At 44.5% G+C, this 16597-nt stretch overlaps 1 protein-coding gene across 1 annotated transcript in view; it reads right to left on the bottom strand.

Annotated features, from left to right (window-relative positions):
• The window catches only part of Lcp1 (lymphocyte cytosolic protein 1), a 99973-nt gene that overhangs the window by 52536 nt on the left and 30840 nt on the right, over positions 1–16597 (bottom strand). The window contains exons 2-3 of the mRNA XM_031363050.1: positions 3854–3918; positions 2313–2431 (exon numbers count right to left, since the gene is read on the bottom strand). The gene's annotated coding sequence lies outside the window, so the exon portion shown is untranslated. The remainder of the gene's footprint in view (positions 1–2312; positions 2432–3853; positions 3919–16597) is intronic.

Below are 16597 nucleotides of genomic sequence, written 5' to 3'. Positions count from 1 at the left end.
ACACACGTTAGGCTCTCTGATCTGTCTCCAGGATGAAAGCTTCTCCCAGCATGCTCCACGGAAGGTGGGCCCTGCAGCCAGCACAGTGTCGGAGCACCTGAAATCCAGATCAACTCCTGCCCCACCCACCCTGACCCTTATGCCCTTGGACTGTAGGTAACTTCAGCCCTCTCCTGATCGCTCAGGGCACTTGAGAGGATTCCAGGAGACCACGTGGCTACATAAACTAAGCACTTAAAAGTAGCCACATTTGTGACAGTCTACTCTCCAGCGTTACACATTCCATATCCACAAACTCGATCAAGTTCAGATGAAACATGTTCTAAAAAAAAAAGAGTTGTGCGTGCGCAGAATACACACTGACATTTTCCTTCTTAGCCCCCCACCTCCACCCCAGTTGATACAATACAGCAACTTTCACAGCCGTACACTATTCTAAATTAGAGCGGACTGAGCATGTGCATCTCTGAGGCTCTGCCCAGGTCCTCTTCCTGTTCTAGTTTATAGGCACATGCTGGCCATCCTTCTCCAAAAGGTTCCAAGGTAGGAGTATCAATCAGATTAAAACACTGGAATCTTTTTCCACCATTACTGACTGTTACAAGATACAACATACTAAAGAGATGAAGTTTAAAACACTCCTGCAAGACAGGGACTGCTAACAAAATGTCTTCATAAGCGACCACTGCAAACCGCCACCGCAGAACCTGTATTCTGAGGCCCGGAAGAGCCCTCCCTCCCTCGTGCTGCTACCATGAGTAAGACACTATGCTTGGGGGGCATGGCAGGTGGATGCTTCAGCAGTCCAAACGTGCTTGGCAATAACTCTGCCATATTCGGTTTCATTCCTTCCCAAATGTAAGGGGAAAATATTGGCATCCCTTCATAGCTTTGTTTATTTCGTTCTCATTACTATCTCTGATGAAAATATTTGAAGTACATTTTTCTCCCCTGTATTTTCTGGGCCTTAAGCCTCTCCTCCGGAGATCTCACTGTTTTGTTTTTTTTTTTTTTGGGGGGGGGGGGTTTACTTTTTACGTTGAAACCAACCAGCCAGGTGAGTATTGCAAGTGAAGGAAGATTAATGGCAAGATGCCAAACCTTTCAGAAATTCACACTAATAGAAAAATGGTGATTTTCATTTAAATTTAGCTATGCAGACATCCTTTTTTAAAAAGTTCATTTAATAGAAGCCAATTACAACAAATTCTTTGTAAGTTTGACCTCAAGGTGGGTGTTGACCAGCTGCCACGGTTTTTCTTTTTCTTTTTTTTTTTCTTGTTTTGGGTCTCTTTGTTTTGTTTGTTTTGTTTTTTGTTTGTTTGTTTGTTTTGCTATGGAGACTTTTGCTTCTGCTCTTGTTTTTAAGTTGTCCTGCTAGCATGGTTTCCAACAGTCAGAAACACAGGTTTTCAGCATCTGTGCTGGACAGCTTCTGTGTATCACCTGTCCTGGGCTTGACTGGCAGTGCTAACTGACTAAAAGCTGAGAGATGCTACAATACTCCGAAGCTGTATTTTTCAGCCGTTTAGAAGAATCCCCTTTGTAGACAGGGCCTTTCCTCCAGAATGTAAAGAGGCATTCATTTGTATGGCCTCCAGCCTTAACAAATAATCCAGAGAGCCCTACAAGAAGTAGCGGCAGCCAACAACCCAAATTGCTTTTGTTTTTAGAGCCTGGATGGAGAAGTGCTCTCATTCTGTCTGCGTAGTCAGAAGACACGGGCATTAAAAACATCACTGTCAAAAGTCACTCACATAACCAGGCCACACTTGGTAACATATGACCTAAGATGTTAACATCTCCACTAACTGACTCTAGCGAAGATTTTTTTTTTCTTTTTAAAAGGAAAAACAACCACAGAAGCTAAAATTAAACCACCTCCATTTAGAATTACTAGCAGCACAGTCTAGATGATCAATAAGCACTTTCCCCGAAAACATTTTAAAGTTGACCAAATCGCAATAAATGGCCTTCCTGAAATAGAGCAAGTGGCAGGTGTCAAACCATGGCTTGGCTTAAAGATGGGGAGAAGTCACTCAGTTTTTTGGGAGGAAATGATAAATGCAGAGAACTTGGTGAGAACCAAGCCAGAGAACACCCCCCATCTCCCCCAACCCCCATTCACCCCCCCCACCCCACCCCCAGTCACCCCAGGTGGCTGCTCATCTCTGTTAGAGGAAGGCAAGGCACACAGGCCTGAGAAGACAGGTGCTTAGCCCCTTCAGGACAAAATCCACAGCACCAACCGGCAGAGTCCCAACCAGGTCCCCAGCACTTCCAACAAGCAAAGGGACAAGGGACAAGTTTACCTTGTAGAGAAACTGTCCTCAGTGGCAGCTGCACGGCTGTGTGGTCAGAAAGCCCAGTCCTTCAGCTCTACAGAGCAGCCCTGTCAAGCAGGGGTGTGTGGTCACAAGGCAGGAAGTAGCTGCAGTGGCAAATCACCAGGCAGGAAAGAAATAGATTTTGTCTTTATAAGGACATTTTACTCAACTTTTTTTTTTTACATGTCTCCTCCCCCTGAAAATCACCTGACAACAGGTCACAGTGAAATCCAGAAGCCACCTTCCACTTCCTCCTCTCTAGGAGCATTCTGCTCCTACCCCGGGTCTCTCTCAGCAGGCCCTGGGCTACTTAAGCCCTTCTGATCACAGATAGGGAGCGAAGGTCAGCTTCCTGGCTGAACTGTTTTGTCTGAATTCACTTGCTAAAAGCAAAACCCAGGAGCCTACCTACTTTCATCAGGGAAAAAACAAATTATTCATCTCCAATGAAAGATCTAAGGGAAAAGGTATCAAGTACCTGAGACAAACTGAAAGGGATTTTTCATAACCTGCCCATCCCACCTCCCTCTCTCTCCCACCCCATTTGAAACCATCCCCCTCCCACTCTCTTAATGATGATCATTAGAAACGAAATGACCTCTCTAAGCCCAGAGCCCACAGAGAAAAGTTACTATATTATTTACTCGTTCCTTTATTTATAGAACAACCACGTGCTAAGGATCTCTTTAACCCAATTAGAGAGTTCAATTATTTAAACATTTCCTGTGAACAGTGGGGAATCCTTCAGGTGAATTCCTTCAAACAGGCTGGATCCCTTCAGACAACAGTCATCTATCCATTTCCTGGAGTCAGCCATCTTCCAACAGTAATGGAGATGCTGTCATTTAGCCTTGGGTATGGGTGCTCAGTGGGTGAAGATGCTCATTCTACAGGTATCTGCATTTTCTAGGAGCCATGACTGCTGCCAAGCTGGAGCATGATTCCATGGACTCCTGCTCTTTAGAGTTCTTTACAAACTTCTCCTACTTAACTTCTAATGCTGAGATAAGTAAGGCCTTTGAGTTTATCTCCTTCATCAGCCTGATAAGGCAACTTTGTACTCAGAAACCCACAGGACTCCTATTGAGAACGAGGGTCTGCAAAAGAACGGGAAGACCTGGAGAAGGTTCAGTCTTTATATCTGGTCCAAAAGAACATTCTAGAAATGGTTCTGGTAAGAACTGACAACTGTCTTTGGATGTCCCAGATAAGAATGAAGTGGTGAGTACAATCCCAGTTAGTAAGCAGCAGAGAGAATTCAGGGGCCCCTGACTTTGTTCAAAGACACATCTAGGCATTGTTCATATAAGAGTGACTGCGTGATACAGCAGTAAAAATGCTGCTAGCCCCCACTCAGGGTTCCACAGAAGAGCTCCACAGATGGTCTCCACTGTCTTCGTAAGGGGAAAGTGTGTGCTGACTGTGCATCTGCCTGTCTGCTTCTGCACACTTGTGGTTTCCGAATAGAGCATAGACCCAACAGCCACGCCTCCTGAAAAGGAACCAACTGATATTTCGATGGTTACCTGGGGGACAGAGAACAGGAGCATTCTGTAGGTGCCTGTGCCTGATCACAGGAGACCCGAGGAATCTATAAAAGAAAGAGAGAAAAACACTTGTGTGTTGGTTCCTCTTGTGTGTGAATGTCTGCCAGAACTGGAGATTGAGACAGAAGTGAAGCACAAGCATTGCTTTCAGGGAGGAGAGAGACTGGTGCAGGGAGACATGTAATTAAATGCTTGGGGAGGGCTGAGAAGCCAGCATGGTGGGATGCCGGCACAGATTTGAGGAGAGCAGAAGTGAAACTTGTCACGTTCCAGCTAGAACTGGTTCCAGTCACAATAAGGACCTGGGTCGGGACAGCGCCTACACTGGATAAGAAAGCCGCCGAGCAGGTCATTGCTTATCGGCCACCTAGTTGACACGGCCCCTTCCAGCTCTGATCCTCCTCGGCCACCTGTCACTGCCTCCAGCCACATCCTGGATTTCACCATTCAGGTTGCCCCATGGTAATCTCTTCATCTGCCTCTCTCTGGGCTGAAAAATCCACCCAGGAGTAGGCAGTTGTGGAGGAGGGTTTGTTGTTGTTGTTGTTGGTTTTGTTTTTTTTTTTTTCATCCGGTGTTTAGAGATTGCCTGTGATGATTAAACAGGAGAGTTAAGTTTGGGTTTTATTGTTTTTAGCTCCTCTGCAGACAGTACACTCCCTCTGCCCTGCACTTAGATAGGGCTCCCACCCTCTAACCGTACGCCCTGTGTCTCTGCTGCCCCCTCCTCCACTGAGCTCAGCCTCTGCCATGCCTTGCCTCTATCCCTCTGCTCTTCCTGGAATTCGTTTGCCACCCAGGCCTGCATCATCCTTACAGCCCCAATCTCCCAGACCAGATCACACCGGCACAGTGGTGTGGCGGAGTAAAAGTTCTGGATCAGGCATCTGGAGTTAAAGGTCAACTTTACAGATGAACTCGTTGCATGACTTTAGACAGATGACTTCATTCCATTGGCCTCAAGATCTTCATCTAGAAGACGGGGCAAGAGCAGTGTCTGGTTTGTGCAGTTCTTGAGCAGATTAAATGCGCTGATGTGTGGTGGGAAAACTGCCTGTCCCAAAGTACGAGCTGAGCGGGTACTAGCTGCTCTTTTAATATTTATGCCAGGCTGTGGACTAGACCCTTCCCATATATCATCTCATGCATTCACCCATAGCACATGAATTAGACACTGTTTTCTTTGGCTTAATAGTATGTTTATTGGCCTATGATTCACGTGGCACAACATTTTCTTTTCCAAAGTAGTTTTATCATATGATCAGATTTGTATACAAATTATGTTCTACAATTTAAGAATATTTTTATCATCCCCCAAAAGAAAACCAGACACACACACACACACACACACACACACACACACACACACACACACGAGATGAATATATACACTTCCTATTTGGAAGTGAATTTGATCCTCATGTACCATTATCTAAACCCAGTTATAACAATGTACTGTTAAATAAATATTCAGTTTTTATAATGACTGGGGAAATAGTTTAGTGAGTAAAGTACTTGCCACATAGTATGATGATCTGATTTCAAATCCTCATACCCATGTAAAGCCGGGCAGAGTTGTATATGCCTCTAATCCCAGCATTCTGACAGAGAAACCAAAGGCAGAGACAAGAGATCCCAGGAATCTTGAGGGCTTGGCTTATGCAACAAAGAATTTTGTTTTTTAAAGAGCCTGTCTCAAACAAGGTGGAAAGCAAGAAGTGACACCTGAGGCTCTCCACTGACTACTATGTGCCCCCAGAGGGGCATACTCACACACACAAATACACACATAACTTTACACACACACACACACACACACACACACACACACACACACACACACACACAAAACAACAACAAACAGACCAACTAAAGAACATAAGATAAAAGCATTCCAGAGCAATGGCATGCACCATGTTTCTCTGTCTTCTTCATACGCCAGGTCCCTGCATATTTACTATGAACATATGGAACTCTCTGGGAGAGCTAAAAGAAGACAAAACAAAAACAAACCCCAATGGAGCAAAGCACGAACGCTTTCTTGTCTCACGCTCCTGGAGAGGACCCTCTGAAGTCCCAGTCCTTCTGTCTGGTCGGTGCCCCCACCGCAAGAGAAGGTCATCTGTCTTAGGCTCATCCTGGGAAGCTCTTTCTTTTGTTCTGGGCTGGAAGCCACACACCTTCCCTTCTCTAAGTCTACTTCCTTGTTTAAATGTGGCCACATCCTCTACTAGATTCCTAAGAATACATGGGGCAAAATTTTCTTGGAACATTTAAGAGCTGAAAACGCACGTGGCCTATTTGCTCTATTGGAAAGTCATCCTACAAAACTTTTTTTTTTTTTTCAAAATTAGGAAGGGATCTCTCCAGTGTGTTCTAGGTTACAACCTTGCTATTGAGAAAGCTGATGCCTTTCTGATTTGTGTCATTTGTGATTTTCTTTCCTGAAATGTCAGGATTTCTCCTTCACACCAAGGATCCTGGAGTTTGCATGATAGTTCTCAGTGTGGGTCTGTGTGTGCCCACTGTGTGAAGTTCTCATGAAAGCTCTCAGTGTGGGTTTATGTGTGTCCACTATGTGGGGTTCTCCTGAATGCTCTCATTGTGCGTGTGTATGCCCACTGTGTGTGTGAGGTTCTCATGAAGGCTCTCAGTGTGGGTCTATGTGTGCCTACTGTGCCACCTTGTGAGGTTCTCATGAAGGCTCTCAGTGTGGGTCTGTGTGTGCCCACTGTGTGAGGTTCTCATGAAGGCTCTCAGTGTGTATCTCTGTGCACCCATTGTGTGAGGTTCTGGTCCTCTTCAATCTGGAAATCCAAGTCTTTCCATTGTGAGACACTCCCTTGCTTTCACTCTCCTCCTCCTTTTCCTTTCGTCCTCTCTGCACCCCAACCCCTGGTCATTTTGCAAGGCTCCCTTTCCCTGGCATTGTACTTAATTTGCATAGTGTACATCTTGGATTAGCTTTCTAACATCCCACTTCCCCTTCCCATTCTTCATGTTCTACTATCAGGATTTTTCACCCTCCCCCTCAAATTCCTATTTAATGTGCTATTTCTGCTATTGTCACTTACATTTACATCCTACTCCACTCTGTGGGGTTATCACAAGATTCCACAGACTGTGTAATTTAGAAGGACAGAGACACATTGGCTCCCAATTTGGAGGACTGGGGTCTAAGGTGTGGCACTTGGCCTCACGTGGGAGAAGTTGAAGGGTAAAACAAAAGAAGCCATTCCCCACTTTTACAACAGCACTAGTACCACCCATAAGGGCAAAGCCCTCATGACTAACAGCCTCTTTAAAGTGTCTCATCTCCTATCTCTGACTCAATGGCAAGCAAACTGTCACAGGAACCTATAAAGGAACAAATACTCAGCCCATAGCGACAGTTAAGAGCCTTTACATTTCCCCCCACCACCACATTTTTTTTTTGTTTTTTTGTTTTGTTTTGTTTTGTTTTTTGTTATTTGGTTATAGCAAAGTAGAGACTAGGATGCGTGGGGAACATGTCTCTGCTCCCTATGTAAACTATCAAGCTTCCTGTGTTTAGGCTCCATCCTCCACTCCTGCCTTTAAAATGATCTTGTAGCCCAGCGTCTTGGGATCTGCTGTGTGCCCATGGTGTGATGGCATGATAACATCAGACTTGAGGTTCAGCGAAAACACTTCCCACATGCTGTGTATCTCATGGCTTCTAACTTTCTGCTGGACTCTTGAGTTTTGTTGTCCCCTTTGCTAACCTGTCACTTCAACAAAATACGGAGTTCTTGGGGGCCAAGAGTTGAGTTGGCTTTGTTAGCTTCTAAACATTTTTACAGATATCTGCCTTTTAAAATTAACTAAGAAGACTAAACTGGGCTTGAAGGATAAGATTGAGAGCATAGGGAACATGTATTAGAAAGATTTTACTAGTGAGAGAAAGCAAGGTCCGTGAAGAACCTGGGCAAGGTTTGACCATCAAGAATGCAGAACCAGAGAGTGCACGGAGAGACAGGGAGGGGAATGAACAGAGCCCAGCTCATGGTAAGTCTTCAGTCTGAGTTAAGGATCTTACTTACATTTATGCCGAGTCTTAGGATTTTCCAGGGAGGCAGACTAAGACAGATAGATGTGGGAGCACGTGAATGTTTATATATATCCAAAGAGAATTATTAGAATTGGCTTGTGTGATTACAGAGGCTGACAATTTTCACGACCTTCAGGGAAGTCCCTGATGTAGATCTAGTCTGAACTCTTTTGAGCTTGAGGCCCAGGAAAAGCCAGGGTTTCAGTTTAGGTGCAAAGGGAAAAAGAAGTCAGTGTCCCAGTTGAAGGCAACCAGCCAGGGGAAATTCTGTATTCCACAGACAGCATCTCATGTGAACAATTCCTATCACCTTGGACTGAGAGGCAGGGGAGTGGCTTAGGAAGAGAGCCTGCCTTTTCCTGTGCCCAGATCTTCGGTGGTTTAGAGGAAAGCCACCAATATTAGGGAGGGCCACCTGATTTGCTCCATCTTCCAATCAAAATTCACCCAAATACACTGTCACCAAACCCTACATAGTGTTTGGCGGAGTACTTGGCCTCGCTACAGGCTGGCCAAGTTGATCAGAACATTAATTATCTATCATCCTTTCCAAGCAACAGAGAGCTATTTTGGGATCTGTATTTTAGGGTCTATAGTATCACCAGGCTGTGATAACAATGACCACAAGCTAAAGTAACAGAAATGTATCTCTAAGATCCGGAAGCTAGAAGATTACAGTGAGAGGTATGTCACGTTGGCTCCTCTGACAGTGTGGGTCTTCTTACTCCATATCTTTGCCCTCGCTCCCCGTGGCCTCTCAGCATCCTTTGTCATCCTTGCTTGTAATGACATCACTCTGATTTCTGCCTGAATCTACACATTCTGTGCCCAAATTTCCCCCTTTTAAAGCAAGACAGTAATGGATTATGGTCATCCTAATGATCTCATCTTAACTCAATCATCCCCAAACATTCTATTTCCAAATAAGGTCACACTTGTAGGCACTTGGGTATAGGACCTCAACATCTGCATTGGAGTACAATTCGCTAAGGAGGCATAGATGGGAAATGACATGGTTTTAAAACATGGTCATATGTTTAAAAAAAAAAAAAACACCATAAGGGCTGGATCAGGTGAGAAAAAAGATGAAGCCCTCTGGAGGTGGGTGTTGACCCTCCCTGGATACAAGGTAATGGTCACCACAGTGGGACTGGGAGGTAAGCAGGCCTTGTGGAGAGAAAATGACTGAATACCTATAATGGATGGAGCAGAGTAAGTGAAATAAAAGAGGGATCAAGGGTGACCCCATCTCTGATGGGGAGCTGTATGGTGGACATCTGCACCATTCACAGAGGCTAGGAGTTCAGGGGGAGCAGTGGAAGATGAAGATTAGTAAAAGGCTGCCTCAGCCACCAATTTCTTCAGTCTTCGCTGGACCATTTCAACCTGTCTTCTGAGACCGGACTCGCCTCGGTGATGCCCGCTGCCCTCGCCTTTCTAAACTCTCAACACTCCCAGCTGTCCTGCCCCCACTCCAAATGCTTCTTTTCATTATTGAAATTTAAATTAAAAATGTAGGCTCATGTTTTAAAGCCTCCAAGCATCTAAGAGTGACCTCATCACTTCTCTCTGTGGCCCAGGGCACCCACCTTTTTTTCTTTTCCCCTTCATCACCCACAAGTGGTTAAAGTAGCTATGTTTCCCACACAGTCTTTCCAAACCCACTACCACATTAGGGTCAGACTCTTGGTTTTTCTACCTCATTTTCCCACTGTGTTCAATCCTACTTACATAGCATGGCCATAGTTCAGCCTTTTGCACTCTACGTACCTGAAATTGCTTGTCACCGGCAGGGTCATTTCTGAATTCTGCCTCCACTCATTTCCCATACAAACAACACGATCCCTCTGATCTTCATTCATCTCCTGATGTACCTAACATTTCCCATTTGTCAGTCCAACTCCTCTCGCTCCTTCTCTTACCCTCTCTCTCCCTCTCTGCCCACTTCTCTCTCTCTGCTACCTCATTTCCAATTGTGTCCTAAAACATTAACCCTCCTGGGCACAGAGACCCAGAGACTCTGTCCCTTCAAATCCTGTATGCCAGCCCTGAGTGAGATAGATGCCTTCAGTCGTCATCAACTCCTTCTTTCTCTTCCTCTTAGGGCACTCTGGTCTACAAGCCACTGTTGGTGTTTCTGGTGCTCCACTCTTCTTTGTCAACCAGTCTTTATGAACTCGTGGCCACGCGTGTTTAAACACCTGTGTCTGTGGGGAGGGGTTGCAGCCCCAAGTGAATGTGTATTATTGACGGCAGCACAGCCATGCCAAGGACCCAGACTCCTGGGAAGAGCAAGGGTTGTTGTTCCAGGTGCGTTATGAGAATGACAAGGTCTTTCTGTGGTCCAAGTATGGATACTGATGAGTGACTGACCTTTTCCTAAAGTCGGTATATGCAGAAACAGCAACCATGGCTTCCTCCTCCTCCCTATATATTCTCCTGTTTATTTTCATATAATGAATTGTATGCCAATGCAGATGTTGAGGTCCTATACCCAAGTGCCTACAAGTGTGACCTTAATTGGATATATTATACATAGGAGAGAAATAATGCGCTATTTGTCTTTTTAAATTTGGCTTATTTTACTTAATGTATCCACTTTCATCTATTTTTCTAAAAATAAGAGAATCTACTTCTTCTAATGACTGCAGCCTGAGACTGCTCCCCTGTAGAGTCCTCCTACAAACCTACTCCTCTATTGTGCTGTGTGTAACAATGGAGCTGCATTTCTGGGCTGCTGGCATGCCTCCACCTGAGCACAAAGCCCACAAAGCCCATCCAATCCCAGCCTTTTTAAAAAACTTGTATCTGGTGTTTTCTCTTTCTCCATTGCTGCAGTCAGGTCAAGTTCATACTGCGCAGGCTGTGGCATGTATGTGATCATCAGGCTCTTACTTCAAACATACTGTGTGCCAAGGACTCCAAAATCAGAACCAAAGGACTGACTCATGAGCTCAAAGGTTCCCTGGAGTTTACCACACACACTAAAATTCTAAGCTCAAGTTAAACACTGTTGTAGAGAAAGATGCGAGCACTAAGACTGGAGAGGCAGGGGCTACATGCTGTAACATATGAGAAGATGTGAACTGAAACCACACCAAGCCGTCACCACTCACCAGTTAGGATGGCTATTATAAAAGTGTTAGAAGATGAGAAGTGCCAGTAAGACTGTGGAGAATGGAGAGAACTTGCATACTGTTGGTTGGAAGGTTGTCTTAGGGTTTTACTGCTGTGAACAGATACCATGACCAAGGCAAGTCTTGCAAGGACAAAATTGAATTGGGGCTGGCTTCAATCAGAGATTCAGTCTATTTTCATCAAGGCGGGAGCATGGCAGCATTCAGGCAGGCATGGTGCTGAAAGGAGCTGAGAGTTCTATATCTTCATCTGAAGGTTGCTAGCAGAATACTGACTTCCAGGCAGCTAGGACTAGGGTCTTAAAGCCCATACCCACAGTAACACACCTACTCCAATAGGGCCATACCTCCTAATAGTGCCACTCCCTGGGCCGAGCATATTCAAACTACCATAGGTAAATTAGTTTAGCCATTATGGGAAACAACATGTAGGTTCCTAAAAAAAAGTTAGAAACAGAACTACCTTATGATGTATAATCATTTTTCTGGGAAGATGGCCAAAGGAACCAAAACCAGTGTTGAGAGTGAGATCTGTACTTCTGTGTATATTGAAACACTACTGGCAAGAACCAGGTTGTGTCCCCAACCTAAGTGCTCAACAATAGACAAACAAATAGAGAAATGGTATGTATAGACACACACCAGAATACTGTGCATCCTTTCAAAGGATGGAATTTGCCATTTCAAACAGCACGAATCAATATGGATGATATTGTGTTAAGCAAAATAATCCAGGCACACATGAAAAGGCACATACTTCATGGTGCTGTCACTCATATGGAATCTCAAATAGTTGGACTTACAGAAGCAAAGAGTAGTTAGGAGTCGTGGAGGAGGAACAATGGGGGATATGTTTGTCAAATGATATAAAATTTAAATGGAGGAATAAATTCTAGAGGCCTGCTGTACAGCATCGTGATTATACTTAATGTATCATATACTTGAAAATTACTTTTCAAAGTTGTCATTACAAAATGATAAGTGTGTGAGATGAGGAATATACATAGTTTCTGTCAGGTTTGTGTGTGTAAGTGAGTGTATGTGTGTGTGTGTGTGTGTGTGAGTGAGTGTGTGTGTGTGTGTGATGTAGTGGGATTAGAAGAAGGGAGTGGTGAGAGGTTAAATTTAATGTCTTTTTCCTTTATTTTCCAACTTATTTCAGAGGAACAAGGCAGGTCACTGAACCTGGAACTTGTCCAGTAGGCCAGACTGGTCAAATCTCTAGATCCCTATCTCCAGCCATCCATCTCTGAGGTCACAGGCCACCACATGTGCCACCACACTTGGCTTTTTCATGAGACCTGGGTGGTTGAACTGGGATCTTCATGCTTGTATAGCAAGCATTTTCCCATTAAACGACCTTCCCAGGCCAACATCCTGTCAATTAAGGAACAAAAGAGGACTGGGGAGATGGCTCTGTGGGCAAAGCACCAGTGAAAGCTGAAGATTGAGGATTCCCCAGCTCTCACACACATGCCAGGCGAGTGCAGCACACCCTTACAACCCCAGGGATCTCCAGGAAGAGACAAGGGATCACAGGAGCAAGCTGGCCAGCAAGAATGGCCGAACTACTGAGCTCTAGGTCCAAGTGAGAACCTCTGCCATGATGTACTGTTAAAGAAGATACCTGATATCAATCTCTGGCCTCCACATGCAACCCAGTTAATGCAGACATGCACATATACATGCATGCCTACCACACGCAAACAGACACATTAGTGGCCCATGCCTTTAACCCTCTGCAATTGGGAGGCAGAGGCAGATGGATCTCTGTGAGTTTAAGGCCAGCCTGGTCTACAGGACCATGTTCCAAGACATCTTTAGCTATGTCTAGAAAGATCGTGTCTCAAACAAACAAACACATAAATACATAAATAATAAAGAGTACAGAAGAGCAGGACAGTATATGTCTGTGCTTGAGAGATGTTTACATGATGGTCAGGAAGTGAGGGGACAGAGAACGGTGGACATCATCTCAGATGAGCCATTGGCAGATAGAAACAAGGCTGCATGCCTCTCTCAGTTGAAGCACGGCTTCTGGAGCTCAGGGACCGCACCCTCCCTCAGCACCTAATGTGCATTTCATATACACAAATTCAATCCCTATTTTGAATAGTCGAGAAAGCAAATTGATTCTATAAACAACATGACATTCACAAGCTAAACCAAAGAGCAAGCATAATTAGATATTTGAAATATCAACCTAAAATTCTCTCTTGAAGTGTGATAGGCCTTTCAGAGAATTTATATAAGCAGTTACCACATAAAGGTTAACTTTACACCCTTCTAATGCTAATTTTACCATCCTTAGCTGATAAGGGAGGGTAATAAAAGCTAATTGCAGTTGTTATTGTCAGGTAGATCATGGCAGGAGAAGGGCTGTTGGCGGTCGCAAATTGGATTTTCATAAAATGTCAAACCCATAAAAGCGCTATCTCTACACTATATTCCGAAGCATTCGAAAATGAAATCCAGCAAATGATACAGGTTCCAGCTGTTTCAGAAGCCGGCAGTTCACATACCTGTGACTTATGACAAGTCCCAAGACACTCATTGACATTTTCTGACCCATTGTCACTGACAGAGGCTTGGGAACAGTCCCAGGGGAAATGAATGTGTGCCAGCCCCCTGCAGGTCCCACCCTGGGAACACAAGGCACCCTCCACTTCTGTAAGTAGCTCTGCCACCACGGAGGGGCTTGAGACTCAGCCAACCACCAACCAAGCATTGGGAGCTTTGAAAATCAGCCTACAGAAAGTCAGAAACTGGGAAGGGAGAAATTTACATGTAAATAAAGAAAATATCTAATAAAAATAATAATAATAATAATAATAATAAAAAAAGAAAGTCAGAGTGTGGCCCAAATGTTTAGTGGGAGAGCAAATGTGTAAAGTCATGCTCACTATCAGGAATAGAAACCTAAAAAGTAAGTAAAGACAAATGAAACAAACAGATGAAAGACTGTAGCAGCGTAGCCAGAGATCTAGAATCAGAAGAGAACAAGGCACTGTCCTTTCAAACTTAAACTTACAACGTATTTTGGAGAGAGAGAGAGAGAGAGAGAGAGAGAGAGAGAGAGAGAGAGAGAGAGAGAGAGAGAGAGAGAGAGAGAGAGAGAGAGAGAGAGAGAGAGAGAGAGAGAGAGAGCACTTCTATAAAAGGGTTATTTGTTATAAAAATGTGTTAATATGCTTCACATGCTGTCCTCATTTCTGTTAAATTCTAGGTAAATCTTAGTTTTGTAGACTATGATTTACAGTAAAATTCTAATGTTTCATTCTATCATTATATTCTTTTCTTTTCTTTTTTTTTTTTTTTCGAGACAGGGTTTCTCTGTATAGCTCTGGCTGTCCTGGAACTCACTCTGTAGACCAGGCTGGCCTTGAACTCAGAAATCCGCCTGCCTCTGCCTCCCAAGTGCTGGGATTAAAGGCGTGCGCCACCACTGCCTGGCATCATCACATTCTTTTCTGCTTGTGACATCAGTAGGGAGCAGGGGACACAGCTCAGTCAGGAAAGTGCTTGCCTTGCAAACACAAGGACCTGGGTTCGAGCACCAGAACCCCCATCCAAACAACAAAAGGCCTAGGGGCCTGTGCTTGTGAGGCCAGCCCCGCGACGGGAAGGCAGGTGAATGAGCAGAGATACTAGCTGATTCATATCTCTATTTAAAGAATGGAGAAGATGACCAGACGGGTTTCCAAAGTACAGCTGCAAGGAATCAGGGGGGATGAAGCCCTGCGACAGGAAGGCAGGTGAATGAGCAATGAGCAGGCTGCCTACCTAGTGAGCTTCCTGCAGGTGAGAGAACACATCTCAGGGGGAAAATACAGATGATACCTGAGGAATGACACCCGAGATAGTCCTCTGGCCTCCACAGGCATGCACACACAAACACACACACACACACACACACACACACACACACGCATGCACACACATGCCTTCACCGTCTCTCAAATCAAAGTAAGATTTATTTCCCATCTATTAGATACCCACAACGGGTGCTTTAACAGATGATATTTAACATTCTCAGTATTTTTTCTTTAAAGGCAAGGAATCTGAGTCTCGGAGGGGAAAAACGTGGCTTCATCCCCCCAGATTCCTTGCAGCTGTACTTTGGAAACACGTCTGGTCATCTTCTCCATTCTTTAAATAGAGATATGAATCAGCTAGTATCTCTGCACATACTAGGTCAAAGGATGTCAGTGCAGCTTCAAGCTGGTTCATATGACACCATTTCCTTATTTCAGGCAGTCTCCTGCTTCTCCAGTAAGCAGTAGTCACTGTGTATAATAAAGTACTTTTAAAAGTTACAAAATAAGCAAGTAAAAAGGGCCAGGCCATGGTTGCTGGAGAGGTGGCTCAGCAATGAAGAACACTTGATGCTTTTGCAGAGGACCTGCATCCAGTTCCCAGCACCAACACTGTGGTTCACAACTGCCTGTAACTTTAAATCCAGAAGATCCAATACCCTATTCTGAGCTCCGTGGATACCAAGTACACACATGCACATACACATATGTAAGCAAAACACTCATATGCATAATTTTCAAAAAAGAAATCTAAATAAAATCTGGAAAAGGGAAGAATCACAGGGGATTTGCTCTAAGCAGAACAGGAAGTGAAACTGGCCACTTTAGATTATCCTGATGGCAAACTAGGAGCTGGGGTGGAAGAGGCTGCCACAGAAAAGCTGGGAGTCATGGCTAAGGTTAAGATGCATGGCAATGACTGAGGTCTGACTGGGGATGTAGCAACTGGCAATAGGAACAAGAGGCAAACAAAGGGGGCCTATGAAGACTTCGGATAAAGGAGGAGGGTGAGCCGGGCTAAGGTGATCAAGGCTCATCATCTAAGGAATTCAGGAGATGTTAATCCTCTGGACTGGACTGAGGCTTTTAAGCAAGATAACAATGACATCCACTTGATCAGAAGACTTTAAGGTGAGAGAAGATAGGTCAGGAAATCTGGCCTGTGGGCCGTGCCAAATATCTGGCCTGACCATAAGGCCAGGTCAAAGCTGAAAATATATATCTGAGGTTTATCTACACACAAGTTAACTAAAACTCTGGTGGTATGAACTCCGTAGGAGCAAGTACTTAGAAGCAAATGAGCAGAAGTTTGCATCTAAAAGCAAGATGAACCAGGGGGGAAGCGGAGGCACACAGGGGCACAAACTGAGAAAGGAGCTGAGACATTTCGGTTACATTTCAGGATGCATTTCGGTTACAGAGGATGCTGTTTTACTCTTGCTCTCCTTGCTGGGTAATAAGAATCAAGAAAGACAGAGACACGCACACTTTAGATTTTGTTCATTTCAAGAAGCACTGTATTCAGGGGAAGAAAATTGTGGTCAAAATTAAAATCTCATGAGTTAAACTGAGATATAAAAAACTGGGGAGAGGTTGCAGTTTCTTCAGTGGAGTCACTGATAAATTGCCTGTGCCCCAGGGAATTAAGGGAATAACTCCACACCCATGCTCATTCAAATCTCTCTCTCTCTCTCTCTCTCTC

The sequence above is a fragment of the Mastomys coucha genome, unplaced genomic scaffold (genome assembly GCF_008632895.1).
Source record: "Mastomys coucha isolate ucsf_1 unplaced genomic scaffold, UCSF_Mcou_1 pScaffold9, whole genome shotgun sequence".
Taxonomy (NCBI): Eukaryota; Metazoa; Chordata; class Mammalia; order Rodentia; family Muridae; genus Mastomys; species Mastomys coucha.
This window is presented reverse-complemented; position numbering and strand designations above follow the sequence as displayed.